Genomic DNA, 15,749 nt, shown 5'->3' on the forward strand with positions numbered 1-15,749 from the left:
GTAGTTGGTTAGTGCGTATAGGCCAATGGCCAGACTCAGATCAAATACCAAGATCTTGTTAAGCGTGTTATTTTGAAGTAACAGCGGACGCCGACCAGGGCCAGGCCCACCTCTCTCCTAGGTGGTCTCAACCTACCCTGTCGCTCCGCCACAAAGTAACAGTCGGGGGCCGTCGGGAACCCAGGCCCACCACTACCTGGATGGAACCACCTTCCCCTTCAGCCCCCAACATCGGAATCACTTGCGGGTACTTAACGAGCTGACCCGACTTTAGTCACAAGATGTATTATGTGTAATATGTATAGTATATACCCGTGATCAACACCCGACGTAATCACGGCCCGATAGTATAGCATGGCAGACTGACAAGAATGTAGGGCCACTGATGATAAACTAGCATCCTATACTAAGCATTTAGGATTGCAGGTAAGGTATCAACAGCTGTAGCAACAATGACAGGCTATGCATCAGGATAGGATTAACGAAAAGCAGTAACATGCTACACTACTCTAATGCAAGAAGTAGAGAGAATAGTAGGCGATATCTGGTGATCAAGGGGGGGGGGGCTTTCCTGGTTGCTTTGGCAAGTAGGGGTCGTTAACAACATAGTCGGACGCGGCACCAGCAGCGGCGTTAGTCTCGTAGTCTATCGGAGAGAAGAGGGGGAAGAAACAATGAATATAATGCAAACAGATGCATAGAGATGCATGACATGACAAGTAGCGGTGCTAGGGGTGCCCTAACGCGGTATAAGGTGATACCGGTGAAGGGGGAAAACATCCGGGAAAATATCGCCGGTGTTTCACATGTTCGGACAGATGAGTCAGAGGGGGAAAGTTGCATGTTCGCTATGCTAGGGATGTGTGGCGGACTAACGGGCTTCGTATCCGGATTCGTCTCGTCGTTCTGAGCAACTTTCATGTACAAAGTTTTCCCATCCGAGCTATAGTTTATTTTATATTGATTTTAAAAGATTTAAATCATTTTTAGGATTTATTTAATTATTTTAAATCAACATTATCCAGAATAGTGCATGCTGACGTCAGCATGACGTCAGCATGACATCAGCAGTCAACAGATGTGTTGACTGGTCAACCTAACGTGTGGGTCCCACATGTCATTGACTGTTTAGTCTATTTAGGGTTTAACTAATAAAATTACTGTTTAGTTAACTAACACTAGTTAATTAGGTTAATTAAACATTAAATTAATTAACTTAATTAATTTAATTGATTAATTAATTAATTAATTGATATATTATTATTTATTTTATTTTATTTTATTAATTCTTTTTTTGTAACGTTCCAGGGCACTGGGGCCCCCATGTCAGTGGCCCAATGGGGCCATAGCAGGCAAACGGGTGTGCGGGCGCACGGGCGTGGTGCCCATGCCCGAGGCTGACCACGGGCGCGGCCGCAGAGTGGTCGGCCGGCCGGTGCTGCACCCTGCAATGGCGAGCCGAAGTAGTGGCCGGACGTGGGAGGGCGGCGCGTGAGCACGGCGAACGGCGGGGAGAGCGGCCGCGGGGTGGGCGCGGCCTGGCGCCGGCGCGGGCGACGGAGACGGAGCAGGGGCGACTTGACGGCGACGGCAGCGGGGCGGCCGTTGGGGCGCGTAGGGGAGGCGGCGGCGGCCGAAGCGCGCGGGCGCCAGAGGACAGCGGTGGCGGGCGGCGGCTTGGCCGGAGCAGAACCGCGGTAGGGGACGGGTAGCAGTGGCCACGTGCGGCCATGGGCGCGTGCGGGGGCGAGCGTGCAAGGCCGCGGCATAGACGAGGTGCGCAAGAGCATGCGCGTGGTGGCGGGTGGCGCGAGAGCGTGCGTGAGGCGGCGGCGAGCGCGGCAAGGCGACGAGCGGCGCAGCCGGGGTAGGCACGGGAGCGGCAACGAGCGGCGCGGCAGGGGTAGGCACAGGAGCGGCGACGAGCACGAGCGCGTGCGTAGCACGGACAGGCGGGGTCGCGTGAGAGAGAGGGGAGGAAGGGCACGCGCTCACGATGGCGGTGTAGGGATGATGGCAGTGGGGCACGGGGAGGAGGGCGGAGACGATGCGGCGGAGGGGAAGCAGGCCGGCGAGGGGGCTCCGGGCGGCGATGGGCGATCCGGGCGGCGGCCTCCTCCTCCGATCCCGATCCAATCGGGGGAGAGAGGGGGATATATTTTCGGGGGGGGAGTGGGGTGTCGGTGGGTTGACCGGTGGAGTGGGGAGGGGGTTATGGAGTGCGGGGATGAGCCGGCCTGGTGGGCCGTGGCGCAGTTGGGCCGGTGGCTTGTTTGGCTGGAGTCCGGGGGGTCTTTTATTATGTTTTTTTGTGTGTTTTCTTTCTTTTTCTTTTATTTGTTTTATTTTCTATTTTTAAATCATTTTAAAATATTTAGGAAACTCCTAAAAATGAGTTTTCTCCACAATAACTACCAGTGCAATATTTGGCACCCACCGAACATTTTTGTTTCTATGTTTGAAAATTTTGATGTTTGACATTATTTAAATTTTGAATTTTGAAAAGTTTTAATCCAACGCGAGATTAGCAACAGTAACCGGGGTGACATGGCACCATTAACATGGGATTACTGTAGCATGATTATCCGGGCGTTACAAAACTCCTGCACTACAAGAAATCTCGTCCCGAGATTTAGGAGGTAGAAGGAAACAGTGCGGGGTATTCATCACGCAGGCGGTCCTCGCGTTCCCAAGTGGCTTCATCTTCAGAGTGATGCGACCACTGGACCTTGAGGAATTTGATCGCCTTCTGACGTGTGCGGCGTTCATCTTGGTCAAGAATGCGGACCAGATGCTCTTTATAGGAGAGGTCCTGTTGCAATTCGAGCACTTCATGATCCACTGCTCGGATTGGATCCTTGAAGCAACGGCGTAGCTGTGACACGTGGAACACATCATGAACCTGAGAAAGGTTGGGCGGAAGCTCCAGTTGATATGCCACTTTTCCACGCCTTTCGAGAATAGTGAATGGGCCAATATAGCGAGGAGCTAGCTTGCCCTTGATCCCGAAGCGGTGGGCACCCTTCATTGGTGTAACACGAAGATAAGCCTTTTCGCCGGGTTGATAGACCATGTCCTTATGATGATGGTCATACTGACTTTTCTGACGCGACTGAGCAATCTTCAGATTCTTGTGAATAATGCGGACTTGTTCTTCGGCCTGTTGGATAACATCCAGACCGAAGAGTGGGCGTTCCCCAGTTTCTGACCAGTTTAGAGGGGTCCCACACTTTCATCCATATAACACTTCAAATGGGGCCATCTTCAAACTAGCTTGATAGCTATTATTATAAGAGAACTCAGCATACGAAAGAGATTCCTCCCATTTCTTGCCGAAGGAAATTACACAAGCTCGAAGCATGTCCTCGAGAACTTGGTTAACACATTCAACTTGTCCTTGCGACTAAGGATGAAACACAGTACTGAACGACAGATGAGTTCCCATAGCTTCTTGGAAACTAGCCCAGAATATGGAAGTGAACAAGCTGCCACGGTCTGAACTGATAACTAGTGGAATACCGTGAAGTGAAACAATTCTGGACATGTAGAGAGTTGCAAGCTGACTAGCAGTGATTGTTTCTTTGACCGCCAGAAAATGTGCAACTTTAGAAAGCCGGTCAATGACGACAAGAATAGCATCATTACCTTTCTGCGATTTGGGAAACCCAATAATGAATTCCATTTCAACATGGTCCCATTTCCATTCAGGAATAGAGATAGGTTGCAGAGTTCCAGCAGGCCTTTGATGCTCTGCTTTGATACGACGGCAAACGTCACACTCAGCAACATAACGCGCAATGTCTTGCTTCATATTAGACCACCAGAATCTCTGACGAATATCCTGATACATCTTTGTACTACCAGGATGGATAGATATAGGCGTATCATGAGCTTCTTTCATGACCTCCTGTGTCATATCAAGGTTTTTATATGAACATGGCACCACTAGGCGGCCCTTGAAGTACAAGGTGCCATCATCAGCAATAGTGAAGAAGGAGGGCTTGCCTTTTGTGAGGTAACGCTTAATCTTGTGGGCTTGAGAGTCATATCCCCGAATTCTCTTGATGGAGTCCAAGAGATCTGGTTCGACAGCCAGGGTATTGAGAGAACCCTGGGAAACAACACGGAGGTTCATCTTGCAAAACTCCTTAGGAGGGGGAGCGAGGGCACCAGGGGGAACAATATGGAGGTTCAGCTTTGTGAATTCTTCAACAAGCGAGGGCTTAACTTTGCGAACCTAGAGGTGGTTGCAGTAAGACTTGCAGCTCAAGGCATCAGCCATTACATTAGCCTTGCATGGGGTATAGGATATACCCACGTCAAAGTCTGCAACAGTCTCCATCCATCTCTGCTGAAGGAGGTTCAGGTCTGGCTGAGTAAACAAATACTTCAGACTTTGGTGGTCGGTGAAGATCTGGCAACGATTACTGAGAAGGTAATGTCACCACTGCTTCAAAGCATGAATAACAGTAGCAAGCTCGAGGTCGTGAACTGGGTAGTTTTCTTCGTGAGGGCGCAGTTGACGAGAGGCATAAGCAATCACTCTACGCTCTTGCATTAGGACACAGCCCAGTCCTTGACGGGAAGCGTCGCAGTAAATGACGAAGTCCTTCATAGTATCAGGTGGAGCAAGCACTGGGGCACAAGTCAACTTGTCTTTGAGCGCCTGGAAACTTTCCTGACACTTGTCTGTCCATTGGAACTTGACGCCCTTATGCAACAGGTTAGTCAGAGGCCTAGCGATCTTGGAGAAGTTCTCGACGAATCGATGGCAATAGCTGGCGAGACCGAGAAAACTTCAGACTTGCTTGACATTCTTCGAAGGAGTCCAATCGATAATAGCCTGAACTCGTTCAGGGTTGACGGCAATACCATCCTTGGAGATGACATGCCCAAGATAGGTTACTTCAGGGAGCCAGAATTCACACTTGGAATACTTAGCATACAGTTGATGCTCCCGTAGCTTTTCCAGCACAAGACGAAGATGTTCAGCATGTTCCTCCTTGTTCTTGGAAAATACAAGGATATCATCTAGATAAACCACGATGAACTTGTCGAGGTAATCCATGAATATATAGTTCATCAGATGAGAGAAGGTGGTGGGAGCATTCGTTAAGCCAAATGACATGACGGTGTACTCGTATGATCCATACCGAGTCACGAAGGCGGTCTTTGGGATATCCTCTTCACGAACACGGATCTAGTGGTAACCAAACCTCAAGTCGAGTTTGGAGAACACTGATGAACTAGCCAGTTGATCATAAAGATCATTGATCCGAGGGAGGGGATATTTGTTCTGAATAGTGGCTTGGTTAATAGGACGATAGTCTTGGACTAATCAGTTCATCCCATCCTTCTTCTTAACAAAGAGAGAAGGTGCTCCCCAAGGAGAGAAACTAGGGCGAATGAAACCTTTGCTAAGAGATTTGTCGATTTCCTCCTTAAGCTCAATGAGTTCATGCGGCGGCATGTTGTACGGTCGTTTGGCTATAGGGGTGGTGTCTGGTTTCAAGTCGATGATGAATTCGACAGCTCTAGCAGGGGGGATCCCTAGAAGTTCTTTCGGAAAGACGTCTTGGAATTCACGAACGATGGGGGTGTTTTCAATGCCCTTGAGTGGTGCGGTGTTCAATGCATTCAAGGCATAAAGCCGTGCCTCGGCATTTTGAACCAGATGAGCCTGGTAAGTAACTATTTCATCGGAAGGGTGTAGCAGATGGACGGTCTTAGTGGCGCAAACTATAGAAGCAGTATGCGCTTTCAACCAATCCATCCCCAAAATGAGGTCGATGTTAGACGACTTCAGGATAATGGGAGAGGCATAGAATTCTAGCCCTTCGATTTCCACGGGGACGTCGATGCCAACCATGGAGGTTTGACATTGTCGCACGGGGGTTTTTACCACTACCGAAGTGTTCATCTCCTCACATTTAACGTCGTGCTTGTATGCAAAATCTTCTGACATGAATGAATGCGATGCTCCTGAATCGAATAAAACAGATGCAGGTACTGAATTTACGAGGAGCGTACCCATCACGGTAGCAGGCTGGTCTTGAGCTTCATTAAGATCAACGTGGTTGGCATGAACACGACCATAAGACCTGGCATTGTTGTTGCGAGGCTGGTTGCTTCCACGGCCAGCTGCAGGGAGGACCAGTTGATTCTGGTTCTGGTTGCATTCCCTAGCACGGTGTCCTGGTTGACCACACCTGAAGCACAGACCATTATTGGGAGTGGGAACAGGAGCTCGGGGTGGTGGAGCTAGAAGTCTTGGCTGCCTAGTTGGTGGGGGAGGCAGACGCGGTGCAGCATAGGACTGCCTTGGAGTAGGTGCAGCTGGCTGGTACATGCTGTTGGGAATCCATATCCTACGCTTCTGCGAGGACGGGCCCGAAGATGAGCCCGTGTCACGGTTGCGCCTGTGAGAGCTCTGGTGTTCCTGCAGACCAGTTTCGACATTGATGGCCTTGTTCACCAAGGTGGCGAAATCAGCAAAGTCATGCACTAGAAGTGTGAGCTTGATGTCAGCTTGAAGGCCATCACGGAACTTCTCCTGTCTGCGTGCATCAGTTGCAATGTCTTCTTCAGCATAGCGGGACAAGTCCAGAAACTCCCGTTGATAAGCTTCCACAGTTTTGTTGCCTTGGGTGAGGTTGCGGAACTCACGCTTCTTCCGGTCCATGACTCCCTGAGGAATGAAGCGGGCACGGAAAGCAGCTTGGAAGTCTGGCCAGGTGATGATTGTTCCAACTAGCAGAGTATGCATGTGGCTGTCCCACCATTGAGCAGCGGGTTCTTTCAGGAAGAAGGAAGCAAAGGTGGCATAGCTGACAGGGGCTACATCAGCAGACTCCATCTCATAGGTGATGTCATGAAGCCAGTCATCAGCATCCAGAGGCTGAGTTGAGTTGCGGTACATAGTTGGGTTGAGGCGCATGAAATCCTGCAGAGTCACTTGGGCTGGCTGCTGGTTCATATTGGGGCGAGGAAACTGAGCCATAATATTCTCCATGAACTGGCGATTTAGCTCAAACTATTGCATCATACCAGCCATGTACTCAGGCGGTGGTGGGGGATGGCCACCACGACCATGACCACCTGGTCTAACCATCCTGCTAATATATAACAGGGGTAGTTCAGCATTGAGAAATTGCAAGGACAAGAACCATCCTTGATGAAACATGCATAATGAAAGGAACATGATAGATACTAGATAGTAGTTGGCATATCTTACAAAAGAGATCATGCATAGAGTTTGATACACAGAGTTCAGTACATAAACTAAGAACATCATAGGTGGCACGCAGGCTCGCGGTGAATGCATCTAACACTAACAAGCAAGCCTACATCAATCCCAAGAGGAACTGTGAAGGTGGGTGTAGCCTGACAGCTGGTAGTGACGTGACGGGAAGTCCTCCACGTGAGCAGCCTGGGGTCCGCGGATACTCTGGTGCAAAACCCAACGCACAGGTGGCAGAAGAGGACCAAGTGTGGGAGAGTAGCCTCCCACATCTGGCCAGTCGACACCCTGGGGCATCACGCTCCTGGCAGGGTAGATCACAGAACGCGACAGATCACCAGATCAGACAGAGGGGTGCAACAGCGTCAGAGCACGGTACAGGTGCTGACGGGTGGTGTACAACTCGTGGCGGAGAGCTCGATTAGCTCTATCCAACCATCAGCATGCAGAACCAGGTTCTGATGGTAGAAGGGCTCTCGGGTGACAGTGGAGTAGGCAGCAGTGTAGTATCCCTCCGCACCAACATCGGATGCGATAGCAATGTGCCTGAAAGGGGAGGTGTCCAACTCCCAATACTCTCCACGAAGACGTGTCAGAGCGGCATAAGCAGCATCGTGGACCACCATGTCGATAGTCACTCCAACACCATGAGCAGTGTGCAGCACGGTAGTGGAGTCATACTCCCAAGAGTAGAGGTGGACGATGGCACGGTACTACTCCTGGTTAAAGTCCTGATACTCCTCGTAGATGGTGTACTCAGGGTGCCAGCGATAACCCAGATAGGTCATCATCTCAACCAACACAGCAGGTGATCCTGAGGCACCAATGGACGTCGTGTGGCGCACGACCTGTCTCGTGGGTTCCATATGAAAACAAAAATGTTTCAAAGGAGTCAAATGACAGTGTGGATAATGTTCAATATACTACTCTAAGGAATAACTAGGGCTTATCCAACTTTGGGGTGAACGTGGTCACGGGATCCTAATGCTAGAGTTAGTAAATTTGTTTAACCCGAGTAGAAGAGAGTTCAGAGTCCTAGAGTAAGGATCGAGGAGCAAAAGATCCTAATACCACCCAAATGGCGATGTGGGCCCGTAAGACACACAGACATGTTAGTAAAAAGTTTTGTAATGTCTAGACTCGACTTCGGCCAAGGAGTGTGGAAGGGGGAATCCTACAGGTAGTCGGCTCAGGTGCCAACTTGCGACACCCCCGATTCGACCGTACACTAATCATACACGCAAACGTGTACGATCAATATCAGGGACCCACGGGAAGATATCACAACACAACTCTACAAATAAAATAAGTCATACAAGCATCATATTACAAGCCAGGGGCCTCGAGGGCTCGAATACAAGAGCTCGATCATAGACGAGTCAGCGGAAGCAACAATATCTGAGTACAAACATAAGTTAAACAAGTTTGCCTTAAGAAGGCTAGCACAAACGGGGATACAAATCGAAAGAGGCGCATGCCTCCTGCCTGGGATCCTCCTAAACTACTCCTGGTCATCGTCAGCGGCCTGCACGGAGTAGTAGGCACCTCCAGGAGTAGTAGGAGTCGTCATCAATGGTGGCGTCTTGCTCCTGGACTCCAACGTCTGGTCGCAGCAATCGGGTATAGGAAGGGGGAAAGGGGGAGAAAAGCAACTGTGAGTACTCGTCCAAAGTACTCGCAAGCAAGGAGCTACACTACATATGCATGCATTGGTATCAAATGGAAAAGGGTAGCATATTTGGACTGAACTGCAGAATGCCGGAATAAGAGGGGGGATAGCTAGTCCTATCGAAGACTACGCTTCTGGCCGCCTCCATCTTGCAGCATGTAGAAGAGAGTAGATGGTAAGTTCACCAAGTAACATCGCATAGTATAGTCCTACCCGATGATCCTCCCCTCGTCGCCCTATGAGAGAGCGATCATCGGTTGTATCTGGCACTTGGAAGGGTGTATTTTATTAAGTATCCGATTCTAGTTGTCATAAGGTCAAGGTACAACTCCAAGTCGTCCTGTTACCGAAGATCACGGCTATTCAAATAGATTAACTTCCCTGCAAGGGTGCACCACATTTCCCAACACGCTCGATCCCCTTTGTCCGGACACACTTTTCTGGGTCATGCCCGGCCTCGGAAGATCAACACGTCACAGCCCCACCTAGGCACAACAGAGAGGTCAGCACGCCGGTATATATCCTATGGCGCAGGGGTCTGGGCCCATCGCCCATTGCACACCTGCACGTTGTGTACGCGGTCGGCGAGCAGGCCTAGCCTCCCTTATACAAGAGTAGGTGTTCCAGTCCAACCCGGCGCGCGCCGCTCAGTCGCTGATGTCACGAAGGCTTCGACTGATACCACGACGTCGAGTGCCCATAATTGTTCCCGCGTAGTTGGTTAGTGCGTATAGGCCAATGGCCAGACTCAGATCAAATACCAAGATCTTGTTAAGCGTGTTATTTTGAAGTAATAGCGGACGCCGACCAGGGCCAGGCCCACCTTTCTCCTAGGTGGTCTCAACCTACCCTGTCGCTCCGCCACAAAGTAACAGTCGGGGGCCGTCGGGAACCCACGCCCACCACTACCTGGATGGAACCACCTGCCCCTTCAGCCCCCAACATCGGAATCACTTGCGGGTACTCAACGAGCCGACCCGACTTTAGTCACAACATGTATTATGTGTAATATGTATAGTATATACCCGTGATCAACACCCGACGTGATCACGGCCCGATAGTATAGCATGGCAGACTGACAAGAATGTAGGGCCACTGATGATAAACTAGCATCCTATACTAAGCATTTAGGATTGCAGGTAAGGTATCAACAGCTGTAGCAACAATGACAGGCTATGCATCAGGATAGGATTAACGGAAAGCAGTAACATGCTACACTACTCTAGTGCAAGCAGTAGAGAGAAGAGTAGGCGATATCTGGTGATCAAGGGGGGGGGGCTTGCCTTGTTGCTTTGGCAAGTAGGGGTCGTTAACAACATAGTCGGATGGGGCACCAGCAGCGGCGTCAGTCTCGTAGTCTATCGGAGAGAAGAGGGGGAAGAAACAATGAATATAATGCAAACAGATGCATAGAGATGCATGACATAACAAGCAGCGGTGCTTGGGGTGCCCTAACGCGGTATAAGGTGATACCGGTGAAGGAGGAAAACATCCGGGAAAATATCCCTGGTGTTTCGCATGTTCGGACAGATGAATCGGAGGGGGAAAGTTGCATGTTCGCTATGCTAGGGATGCGTGACGGACTAACGGGCTTCGTATCCGGATTCGTCTCGTCGTTTTGAGCAACTTTCATGTACAAAGTTTTTCGATCCGAGTTACGTTTTATTTTATATTGATTTTAAAAGATTTAAATCATTTTTAGGATTTATTTAATTATTTTAAATCAACATTATTCAGCAGTCAACAGAGGTGTTGTGTGGTCAACCTAACGTGTGGGTCCCACATGTCATTGACTGTTTAGTCTATTTAGGGTTTAACTAATCTAATTACTGTTTAGTTAATTAACACTAGTTAATTAGGTTAATTAAACATTAATTAATTAACTTAATTAATTTAATTAATTAATTAACTAATTAACTAATTATTTGATATATTATTATTATTTATTTTAGTTTAGTTTTTAATTCTTTTTTTAAACGTTCCAGGGCGCTGGGGGGCCCATGTCAGTGGCCTAATGGGGCCATAGCGGGCAAACGGGTGTGCGGGCGCACGGGCGTGGTGCCCGTGCCCGAGGCCGACCACGGGCGCGATCGCAGAGAGGCCGGCCAGTGTTGTGCCCTGCAGCGGCGAGTCGAAGCAGTGGCCGGACGTGGGAGGGCGGCGCGTGAGCACGGCGAACGGCGGGGAGAGCGGCCGCGGGGTGGGCGCGGGCGGTGGAGGCGGAGCAGGAGCGACTCGGCGGCGACGGCAGCGGGGCGGGCGCTGGGGCGCGTAGGGGAGGCGGCGCTGGCCAGAGCGCACGGGCGCCAGAGGCGCGGGCGGCAAAGGACAGCGGTGGCGGGCGGCGGCTTGGCCGGAGCAGAACCGCGGCAGGGGACGGGCAGCGGCGGCCACGCGCGGCCATGGGTGCGTGCGGGGGCAACGGTGCGGGGTCGCGGCACGAACGAGGCGTGCGAGAGCGTGCGCGTGGTGGCGGGTGGCACGAGCACGTGCGCGAGGCGGCGGCGAGCGCCGCGAGGCGACGAGCGGCGCAGCCGGGATAGGCACGGGAGCGGCAATGAGCGCGACGAGGCGATGAGCGGCGCAATAGGGGTAGCACGGGAGCGGCGACGAGCGCGAGCGCGCGCAACGTGGGCAGGCGGGGTCGCGCGAGAGAGGGGGGGAGGAAGGGCGCGCGCTCAGGATGGCGATGTACGGACGATGGTAGTGGGGCACGGGGAGGAGGGCGGAGACGACGTGGCGGAGGGGAAGCAGGCCGGCGAGGGGGCTCCGAACGGCGATGGATGGCGACGGGCGATCCAGGCGGCGGCCTCCTCCTCCTCTGATCCCGATCCAATCGGGGGAGAGAGGGGGGAGATATTTTCGGGGGGGAGTGGGGTGTTGGTGGGTTGACCGGTGGAGTGGGGAGGGGGTCATGGAGTGCGGGGATGGGCCGGCCTGGTGGGTCGTGGCCTAGTTGGGCCGGTGGCCTACTGGGCCGGAGCCCCGGGGGGTCTTTTATTCTGTTTTTTGTGTGTTCTCTTTCTTTTTCTTTTATTTGTTTTCTTTTCTGTTTTAAATCATTTTAACATATTTAGGCAACTCCTAAAAATGGGTTTTCTCCACAATAACTACCAGTGCAATATTTGACACCCACCGAACATTTTTGTTTCTATGTTTGAAATTTTTTATGTTTGACATTATTTAAATTTTGAATTTTGAAAAGTTTTAATCCAACGCGAGATTAGCAATAGTAACCGGGGTGACGTGGCACTGTTAACGTGGGATTACTGTAGCATGATTATCCGGGTGTTACATTGTTGGTGAAGATTGCGGTGATGATGATGGCCCCGATGGTGTTCCGGCGCCACCGGAAGAGAGGGGGAGAGGGGCCCCCTCCTTCTTCTTCTTCCTTGACCTCCTCCCTAGATGGGAGAAGGGTTTCCCCTCTAGTCCTTGGTCTCCATGGCATGGGAGGGGTGAGAGCCCCTCCGAGATTGGATCTGTCTCTCTATATCTCTCTGTTCATGCGTTCTCTCTGGATGCCCTTTCACCGTTTCGTATATATATATGGAGATCAGTAACTCCGATTGGACTGAAACCTTCCCCGAGATTTTTGCTGAAAATTAGCTTTCTTGCGGCCGAAGAAGGGCATTAACCGCCTAACGAGGGGCCCACGAGGGTCAGGGGCGCGCCCAGGGGGGTGGGGCGCGCCCCCTGCCTCGTGCCTCCCTCGAGCACCGTCTCGCGTTGATTTTCTTCCCATATTCTTCAAATATTCCAAAAATATTCCCCGTCCGTTTTTATCCCATTTGGATTCCGTTTGATATGGGTTTTCTGCAAAACATAAAACATGCAACAAACAGGAACTGGCACTGGGCACTAAATCAATGTGTTAGTCCCAAAAATAGTATAAAAAGTTGCCAAAAGTATATGAAAGTTGTAGAATATTGGCATGGAACAATAAAAAATTATAGATACGACGGAGACGTATCAGCATCCCCAAGCTTAATTCATGCTCGTCCTCGAGTAGGTAAATGATAAAAAAGATAATTTTTGATGTGGAATGCTACCTAGCATAATCTTGATCACATATCTAATCATGGCATGAATATTAAGACACGAGTGATTCAAAGCAATAGTCTATCATTTGACATTAAGATAATAATACTTCAAGCATACTAATAAAGCAATCATGTATTTTCAAAATAACATGGCCAAAGAAAGTTATCCCTACAAAATCATATAGCCTGGCTATGCTCCATCTTCACCACACAAAATATTCAAATCATGCACAACCCCGATGACAAGCCAAGCAATTGTCTCATACTTTTGATGTTCTCAAACCTTTTCAACTTTCACGCAATACATGAGCATGATCCATGGATATAGCACTATAGGTGGAATAGAATATGATGGTGGAGGTTGTGTGGAGAAGACAAAAGGGAGAAAGTCTCACATCGACGCGGCTAATCAACGGGCTATGGAGATGCCCATCAATTGATGTCAATGTGAGGAGTAGGGATTGCCATGCAACGGATGCACTAAGAGCTATAAGTGTATGAAAGCTCAAACTGGAAACTAAGTGGGTGTGCATCCAACTTGCTTGCTCATGAAGACCTCGGGCATTTGAGGAAGCCCATCATCGGAATATACAAGACAAGTTCTATAATGAAAATTCCCACTAGTATATGAAAGTGATAACTCAAGTGACTCTCTATATGAAGAACATGGTGCTATTCTGAAGCACAAGTGCGGTAAAAGGATAGTAACATTGTCCCTTCTCTCTTTTCTCTCATTTTTTATTTTTTTCTCTTTTTTCTCTTTTTTTGGTGGGCTTCTTTGGCCTCTTTTTTTGTGGGCTTCTTTGGCCTCTTTTATTTTTTTGTAAAGTTCGGAGACTCATCCCAACTTGTGAGGGAATCGTAGCTTCCATCATCCTTTCCTCACATGGGACAATGCTCTAATAATGATGATCATCACACTTTTATTTACTTACAACTCAATATTACAACTCGATACTAGAACAAAATATGACTCTATATGAATGCCTCCGACGGTGTACCCGGATGTGCAATGATCTAGCGTGGCAATGACATCAAAAAACGGACAAGCCATGAAAACATCATGCTATCTATCTTACGATCATGCAAAGAAATATGACAATGAATGCTCAAGTCATGTATATGATGATGATGGAAGTTGCATGGCAATATATCTCGGAATGGCTATGGAAATGCCATGATAGGTAGGTATGGTGGCTGTTTTAAGGAAGATATAAGGAGGATTATGTGTGATAGAGCGTATCGTATCACGGGGTTTGGATGCACCGGTGAAGTTTGCACCAACTCTCGAGGTGAGAAAGGGCAATGCACGGTACCAAAGAGGCTAGCAATGATGGAAGGGTGAGAGTGCGTATACTACATGGACTCAACATTAGTCATAAAGAACTCACATACTTATTGCAAAAATCTATTAGTCATCGAAACAAAGTACTACACACATGCTCCTAGGGGGATAGATTGGTAGGAAAAAACCATCGCTCGTCCCCGACCGCCACTCATAAGGAATACAATCAATAAATAAATCATGCTCCGACTTCATCACATAACGGTTCACCATACGTGCATGCTACGGGAATCACAAACTTCAACACAAGTATTTCTACAATCCACAACTACCCACTAGCATGACTCTAATATCACCATATTTATATCGCAAAACTATTGCAAGGAATCAAACATATCATATTCAGTGATCTACAAGTTTTATGTAGGATTTTATGACTAACCATGTGAATGACCAATTCCTGTCATCTCTCTAAATAGATATAAGTGAAGCAAGAGAGTTTAATTCTTTCTACAAAAGATACGCCCATGCTCTAACAAATATAACTGAAGCAAAAGAGCATTCTACAAATGGCAGTTTTCTATGTGAAGAGAAACAGGCAATCCAAACTTCAAATGATATAAGCGAAGCACATGAAGCATTCTATAAAGCCATACTCAAAAGATATAAGTGAAGTGCAATGAGAATTCTAGAAATCAACCAAGGACTATCTCCTACCAGCATGGTGCATAAAGAAAAGTGAAAACTAAATGCAAAAGACGCTCCAAGATTGCACATCTCGCATGAACGAAAAGAATCCGAAAACATACCGATACTTGTTGAAGAAAGATGGGATGCCTTCCGGGGCATCCCCAAGATTAGACACTTGAGTCTCCTTGAATATTTACTTGGGGTGCCTCAGGCATCCCCAAGATTGATCTCTTGCCTCTCTTCCTTCTTCTCACATCGAGACCTCCTCGATCTTCGAACACTTCATCCACACAAAACTCAACAGAAAGCTCGGTAAGATCCGTTAGTATAATAAAGCAAATCACTACTCTAAGTACTGTTGAAAACCAATTCATATTTTGTTTTTGCATTGTATCTACTGTAATATAACGTTTCCATGGCTTAATCCACTGATATAAATCGATAGTTTCATCAAAACAAGCAAACTATGCATCAAAAACAGAATCTGTCTAAAACAGAATAGTCTATAATAATCTGAACATTCACCATACCTATGTTACTCCAAAAATTCTACCAAAATTAGGAAAAATAAACAATTTGTATATAAAGACAGTGCAAAAAGTTTCAGAACCATTTGACGTTCTAGCAAAAAAATGTAAAATCGCGCGCTACAGCCGAAGTTTCTGTCCTGCACTGTACAAACCAACAAGCATCTAAAACATCCTAAAGGCAAACCTTGGCACATTATTTTTATAATACAATGGAATTGTATAAGGGGATAATTATTTTTATTGAAAAGTTTCTGTAATTAATATACACAAAGTTTCCATGGGCATGAACAAA

Source organism: Triticum urartu, chromosome 2, assembly GCF_003073215.2.
Source record: "Triticum urartu cultivar G1812 chromosome 2, Tu2.1, whole genome shotgun sequence".
Taxonomy (NCBI): domain Eukaryota; kingdom Viridiplantae; phylum Streptophyta; class Magnoliopsida; order Poales; family Poaceae; genus Triticum; species Triticum urartu.